At 49.7% G+C, this 7861-nt stretch overlaps 1 long non-coding RNA gene across 1 annotated transcript; it reads right to left on the bottom strand.

The window, feature by feature from the left end:
* Positions 1 to 2833: 2833 nt before the first annotated feature.
* Positions 2834 to 4800, bottom strand: LOC122371812. Its single transcript, XR_006254786.1, has 2 exons — positions 4718 to 4800; positions 2834 to 3220 (listed from the first exon to the last, which is right to left on the bottom strand). It is a non-coding gene; the product is annotated as an uncharacterized LOC122371812 (long non-coding RNA).
* Between the last annotated feature and the right edge of the window lie 3061 nt (positions 4801 to 7861).

Raw genomic sequence — 7861 nt, 5'->3', positions numbered from 1 at the left:
ATGAAGCGCCACACACACACGCAATGGAGACGTGGCCAAAGTGGAAACGGGAAACACACACACGCTCAGTTCAATGAAAAACAATATCAAATTCCTATCTGTATTCAATGTAAACGCGTTTCGATTATTTCTTTATCTTTCAAGTTGAGCTATATTTGCAGTTGGGTCTACATACAGTGCAGGGATATTTCTATCTCGCACTCCTCTGGGGTGCCAAGATAAGAATTTGTTATCTTTGCATCCCTCTGAGAAGCAAAAATAAAGTCTCGAGGGTTCATAGCCAAAAATCAAGCGTTCAAGTGATGATGCGTCAATAACCGAACTATTTTATGAAACTTATGAATTAAAAACAAACTACTCTAAATTTGTTTTGCATAGATGAATATATTCAAATATAATATTTAATTGAGTACCTAAGAATAAACCTCAACATAGAAAGATATAGGATTCTTCATGGCTCACTCGTGGAAGATCGGATATCTTTTCCTCCCGTGTTACATAAATTCCTCCCGTGTCGCTCGGTTTTTCGGGTTTTTCAGTAACCCGAGAAAAGATATAGAGGATTCAGGATTCTTCATGGCTCCGAGTGGAAGATCGGATATCTTTTCCGCTTAAAAAAGATATCCTTATCTTCCACTCGGAGCCATGAAGAATCCTCTATATCAATACATGGATGCAATACAGATATAATGAACACATACGATTCAATGTGGGTGAACGCGAGCGATAAGATTGATATTTCAAACGTTATGACCTATTCACGTGGCGAAACTTTCTGTTCCCTCCATAATATTCTGCCCAAAATTGGTGCCAATGAGTAATCTCCTCTTTTCGAGCTGATATTTGGCACGCATTCAATCACCGCAGCTTCGATCATTTTTCGTCGATTTTTCCTTTTTCCGCTCCATAGAACCCTTGCGTCTTTCCATTTTTGTAAATGGTTTTGCTCCTCTATATGAATAACGAAAGAACTTGTATCTTTGTGGTTTCGAACGTCTCAAGTTTGAAATATCAACTCATCGCTCGCGTTCCCACAATGAATCGTGTATGTTCATTATATCTGTATTGCATCAATGTATTGATAAATAAATAATCGAAACGCGTTTACATCGAATACAGATATGAATTTGATATTGTTTTTCATTAAACTGAACATTTGTCAAAATGAGCAATATACACACACACGGAAACATAACGGGAACGTATACCATACCAGTAAAACGCCTTTTGGGCGAAGAACGAGCGAGCGAGATAGTGAGCCCTGCACGTGCAGAAGGGCGAGAGGGTACTTCCAACGGGCTTGTGCAAAGCACCCTTCTAACCGGTCGCTAGCGGTGTACCAAATTTGAACGCAATCGGCCCAGCCGTTCCTGAGATCTGGAAGCGGCATTCTGCACGTGCGCACGTGCAAACGGGGTCCAAAATGACTTTTGCACTGCACCCTACTAACCGGTCCCCAACCGTGTACCAAATTTGAGCGCAATCGGCCCAGCCGTTCTCGAGATCTGGAAACGCCCCCTGCACGTGCGCACGTGCAGTAGCACCCTAACCGCAACACATGGGAATGCATTGCCTGGTGGGTGCCTACCTGTAATCTGTATGCCAAGTTTCAGCGAAATCGCCCCAGTAATTACCGAGTTACTGAAATGGGAACAAATTTGGCACCTCTTATTGTTGTATTTTGCACGTGCAGTGGCGGTCACTCACATAGATGAAGAGTATCTGACCTTTGTTAGAAGGGATGCAGCTACCCTATAAAAATGACCGCAAGGCAATCGCTCAAGCCGCTGTTGAGATATGGGCCTCTCAAAATCATTGCTTTTGCAAAACTGCTTGAACACCCTTGACTTTTCACGTGGCACGTGCCACGGCGGTCACTGAGATGTATCAAAAGTAGTCAATTACGGGGTAGAAGGGATCGGGCTACCCAGCAAAAAAGACCGCAGGCCATTCGGTCCAGCGGTTGCTGAGATATAAGCCTCTCAAAAGCGTTACAGGCCGGACCGGGCCGGGCCGGGCCGGGCCGCTCATACTGAGATTTTTCTGTTATATTGAAAAGACTCACTTCGCTCGCTGCGCTCGCTCGCTCGTAATCACACGGGGCCAGTAAAATGTTTCACTCGGGACCGAGGGCTATGTTGAGATTGCCGCGCGAGGCCGAAGGTCAATAAACTCATCGATACGATACATGCGGAATCTAAAACGGGATACACCCGATGGGGATCATCTGGTGAAAGTGGAAACGGAAAATACGCACTCATGAGCTAGTTCGCATTCAGTATGTGCCACGACGACCGGCATCCTTACTGACAGAATACAGCGAACAGAGACATCACAATTCTGACGTATAGCCTTGCGTACTGGGAAGATTGGAGACGGGTTACGTCCAAACCACGGCTCGCACGGAAAGCTTTAGTTATACATCATTACGCTCCCGGGCACGTAACTATTTACACATCAATTCTACAACGCTCACGGAAAGATGTTTTTTTTTCCAAACAATGCACCTTAATTGGAATGACTTATACACAGACAAAGTTCACGGGAAGAAATACTGGCTTGCATATTTAGGTACTAAAAAATAACCGAAATACTTTCTTCCTCATTCTTTCATGCTCTTTCGAAAGCCGGTTACACGTGTTGGTCGCTACGTGGCTCAGGAGCCGAGTCAGGCATGGTGTTGGGGTGTTTAAACACCTCCCTCCCCCGCCCGGCTTAACGTGAGAGGGTTTACACAAAGTGTATTAGCACATAATCAAGTAAATAATTCAAACATCTCACAAACGGATGCAGCCGACGAGCCGCGGTGCACGGTAGACGACTGGTCGGGGTGTCCTGCCGTCCCGCTTTACCGTCCCAGACCCCACCACGGCTCGACCGAGCTCGGCTGAGGGCTGTATGTTTTGCAGCACACATCGCCACATGGCTCCATGCCGGGAGGGCAAGCACAACCAAAGGCGGCTCTGGGCCTGAGCTCAAAGCCTTGGGAGGCTCCAAGACACGGAGAAACCTGCTTCGTGGGGTAGTCCTCAGAGTGCTGAGTGTCTGTGTAGTCACTATAGTCTTCCTGACTCTGAGTGGCGAAAACGTTGTCGTCTCCCCTGTCAGTCCTGTAATCGTAGGAATTGTCTCTCCACCAGTTGGGATCATACACTGGCTGGCGAACGACGAACAGTTGGCCTTCGCTCGGCTGGCACTGGAGAATGAATACGACCAGAAGCTGAAACAGGCGGGAAACAACACATTGAAACGTCGGAACACAGCAGATAAAACAGACTAGAAAGTCAACTGCCGGCACAGACGGCTACAGCCGCGCCGGGGCCCTCAGTCTTGTGAATGTCCGGTAAATGGGATTTGACAGCAGGGGCTGAAGTTGAGCTGTGTGAAACGACCTTAAAACGCAAAGCGGCCGGCGGCTCGGTCCGCCCAGGAGAACATGTCAACGAGTCGGGTCTCTCACAAGGTGCCACTCGGATAAATCGCCCACTTCAGTCCATTGTACTGCTCCAGCATGGTCCTCAAAGGTGGTCAATGGTACCTAATCGGCTTATTTAGACAACAAAACTGACTAATTCTGATAATTTAAGAGATATGTATAATCAGGTATTTCATAAACATATTATTAAAATAATTGGTATATTTGGAAATAATTTGAAGCTTAACCCTCGCCCGTATAGGGGGGGGGGGGGGTCGAACGGACCCCTGCCATGGTTTTTCGCGAATAACTCGCGTAAAAAGCGGCCGATCGCGACGAAACTTTCAGTACCCTCGCGTTAATCAATTTTACACCTACCCTGAAAATTTCATGACCCTGACCCCAATGACCTTTGACCTGTGACCTACTTTTCGAGACCATGTTTGGCCAGAATCGCGATTCGGCGTATGTCGGCTCGCATTAGCCGCGCGTTTGCAGTCTTTTCGTGGTTTCAAGCGTTCAAACATGTGATATGATGTTGTCCCCATGCATTAGGGTAGGTGTCAAGGTCACCTGAAGGTCAGGTTAGGTCATTGACCTTTGGTGACCTCGGTTCACTTTTTCGAGTTTTACATGTTTCTAGGCCAGTTTTTGGAGCTGAATTCGAATTTAGCAACCATATGAACATTTACGAAAAAGTTTTGGTGCCTTCGTAACATGTTATGAAGCTGTCAGAGGCGGTTGACACCTACTAGGAATACCCGGCAGGAGCCCTACTGGTTGACCTGACCTGACCTGACCCGACCTGGACTAAATGCATAAAGACATCATCTGTGATCAAAACTAACATGATATGCGTGATCAGCGCCCCGAAAAACCCCATAGCAGCCACACTTTACGACGTTCTAACAGGTTCCGATTTTCCCGACTTTTGGGTCATTGACCTGACCTGCAAGGTCAACCAATGACCTAGGACCTTAAAATTAGGCATCATCGGCTTCCTCTCGTCACGGGCAACACGCTCGTTTTTTTTTCCGCGAAGCTCTAGCTCGATCAGGGGCGAAACAGCAAAGGGGGGGGGGGGGTTAAACGGACCCCCCTTATACGTTCGCGGCTGGAAAAACACCAATACGGGCGAGGGTTAAGCCATGCGCAAGAAAAAAAAACTCCATTCACATGCACACTGACACCGGTTCTTCGTTGGTATTAAATTGCCAGTTTAAGCAAAACTGAGAAGCAACCAGTCACAACTAAACAAATGAACCGGCTGATTCACCTACCAAGCTCGGCTGATTCACCTACCAGGCTCAGTCGAGCGACCCTGGTCGAAGGAAGGTAGCTGCCAGCCATCCTGCCTCCGTGGGTCTGCGGCTTCAACTGGTCAGAGGTCGAACCCTCGACTGACTTTTGTCACCGGACATGACACAACAGTCGCACCAATGCCGAGCCGGAGGTCCGGTAAATATTCTGGCCCCTCAGAATTCGGGGGCCCTTTTCACGGTCACCCTGTGCCGTTTTCAGGGTCACGATAATCGATGTTGAATATGTAGCGGTGGCGGGTCGGTGGACTGCGACACAGCCAAACCATGCATGACAATTTCCACACAAGTAGGTTTTATACACTGACCGACATAATGCTGCCATGCATCGAGTCAGCGAACGGAGCTCACCACATGCGAATGTAGGCACAGACTCCTGACTTCCCAGTTCAGACTTCGCGACTCCAGGCTGTTGGCATCATCCAAATTCCACGACCAAAGCCGGACAGGTATTCGTCAAATACTTTTCCGTCACGCCTATTTTCGCTCACGTTTCATATCAAAATGTGTCCGCTGTAGCATATTACTATTTGTACTCGCCTGGCACTTAATTTTTACACCCACGTAAAGGTACTGATAGCATGATCAAGGCCAGCAATATACTTAACCCGCGCCGGGCCGGTGCTCCGCGACTTCCGCGCCGGACCGGGGGGGGGGTGTCTGAACACCCCCCGTTTTACTCGGCCCCTGGGCCACGTAGCGACACGCATAAGCGGAATTCGAAAGAGCGTCAAAAATAATGACGGAAACACTTGTCATTTTTTGGGTCAGGTCAAAGGTCAGATCGCCACAGAGGTCACCGGTCAAATGTAGGCCATTTCAACAATTTTGGAAACTGCCGACGGCTAACTCGGGAACCAATAGAGCTACAGCGCCTCGAAAAAGCGCATTAGATAGCCCTTCTACAGACCTTTCTGAGCAATGCTCTCAGATTTGACCTCAGGTCAACGTTTAAGCCTCCAGAGGGCAAAAACTCCAAACATAGCCGTTTTTACGAAAAGCATTTTTTTCGGCAATAACTTTTGATTCAAAAGAGCCATGACATTACTTTTGCCAGCATCGTGCTCCTCCAGTTGAGACGCGTCGAATGAACTATAATTTGACCTTGAAAGGTCATTTTGAAAATTTGACCTCAGGTCAAGGTCATGACCTGACCGGAAAGGGTCATGTTGCAAATCAGTCGATCCGTATCATCGAGCTGAATACATCTGACGTGTTTTCATCGCTCTAGCACGTCTTTATCAAAAGTTGTAGCAAAAAAACTGCTGGTGACCGTTCATGACCTGAGATGACCTCAGGGGCACACAGAGGGGTCACAGGTGCATTTTTCCGATTCAGTGTGTCATTTTTACCCATGAACCGATGTTTGAGAGGTTTTTGAACACCATTCGTCCACAAGAGGCCCATTTCAATTTTCTCCCATTGACTTATAGGTAATAGAGAGGTCGCAAAGTGACCTGACCTTAGGTCACCGAAATCAAAATTCCGAGATAAACATTTTGTACATACTGTTACTCTTATCAATTGCTGAAAGTTGTAAGGCGATCGTTCAGCCGCTGTAGCTCTGACGAGGGTTGAAACTTTTTCTGAGGTGAGGTCACTTGACGTGACCTGGTGACCCAACCTTGAAAGCCCTGGGTACTTATTGACGTGAATACCAAATTATACTTACGAAAGAAAATCGACTTACGAAGTCGACGTGAATACGGCCCCTGGTCAAAGACCACGAGCTAAGGTTTTAATTTTTTTTTAACCAACAACCTAAACGAAAATGCTCCTAGAGCTAAGAGAGAGGTTGCAATGCACGGCTCGTCAAAATTTTCCAAACGGTAAGTTCTTTGAAAAAGGTCAAGTTTCCCCGCAGGGGGCTGACCGTGGTCAGAGCTGCTGCTTAGCCGGGGTCTGGCTCCGGCTGTGCGGCGGCTGTGACTTCGGCCAGTAAGGGGAGTAGCGCCCCCTCGGCCCCAGCTTGACGCGCGTTTTGACCTGGACTTGCCTTGCTTGGATGGATTGTCTGCAGGATTGGCCCCGCAGGGGGTTGGCAGTGGCCGGGGTCGCTGTCGGACTGGGTTCCTTGGGCCTTTGCCCCGCGGCGGCCTTGGCCTCGGCCAGCAAGGGGAGTAGCGCCCCCTCGGCCCCAGCTTGACCCATGCTTGCTTGCGACTTGCTTTGATCGCTGGTTGGACAGATGGTACGGCCCGACTTTTCTTGGTTTTCGTGGTTTTGTTTCTCTTGAGCGGTCTCTGTTTGCTTTTGCTTTGCTTTTCACCGGATGTCCGCGTTTCTTTCGATCACAGCTTTATGATTCTTTTCCTACCTCTTTCGTTGTTTTTGCACCCGCAGGAACACAGCCGAGTTGGGCTAGTGTAAGGGGAGTGGCGTCCCCTCGGGTACCAGCCGGTTTTACTAGGCTAGGCGAGCCGACCCGTACCCCAGGACAACGGGATCCTGGAGGTTGAGCCCCCCACCGTGCGGAGCCAGTCGCGGTGGCTGGGCAACACGCCTCTTTGGCCCTGAGTTCTGTAAGGGCGGGACACTCAGTGGGGCGCCGCACTTGAGGAGCCATTCCCAGTCGTGACGCCGCCGGGGGTGGTGTCTGAGAGGTGTCGCCGGCGGGGTTCGGGCACTTGTGCTCGTCCTCCGTCGGTGGGACTGATCTGTCGCTGCCCCTGGCGGTGACTCGGCTAGGCGTCAAGGGAGGAGGCGGTATCCGACCGTGGGGGGTGGTGAGTCTCTCTCTCCCCCGCGGAAGGTGCCGCCAAGTCCCGTACAGTCAGCTCGGCCGTCCCAGGCCTTGTAGCGGCGCCGTTGCGGAGCGTCGGCGGCCGAGCTGGCGGAGACCAAGCACACTCCATGGATAACTCGACCAACCCCCCTTCCCCCACTCTTACCAATCCTTCGGCCTCGGCCGATCCTCGCCCGTTGGCCTCGGCCGACAGGCGAACGGTGCTTGAAAAAGGTCCACGATCTCCTAAGATCCTCATCTTCCGGAGCGCAGACAGGGAGCTGAGCTCTCTGTCGCCCTTCCAGCGGAAGGATGGCTGCGACCGGTTCGGTTCGATAGTTCGTTGTGACCGGATGCGTGATGGCGCGCTGGAGGTCGAGTTCAGGAAAAGCGAGGAGGCGG

Source organism: Amphibalanus amphitrite, unplaced genomic scaffold, assembly GCF_019059575.1.
Source record: "Amphibalanus amphitrite isolate SeventyFive unplaced genomic scaffold, NRLGWU_Aamphi_draft 001280F_arrow, whole genome shotgun sequence".
NCBI lineage: Eukaryota > Metazoa > Arthropoda > Thecostraca > Balanomorpha > Balanidae > Amphibalanus > Amphibalanus amphitrite.
The sequence above is the reverse complement of the archived record's forward strand: the minus strand, read 5'-3'. Positions and strand labels throughout refer to the sequence as shown.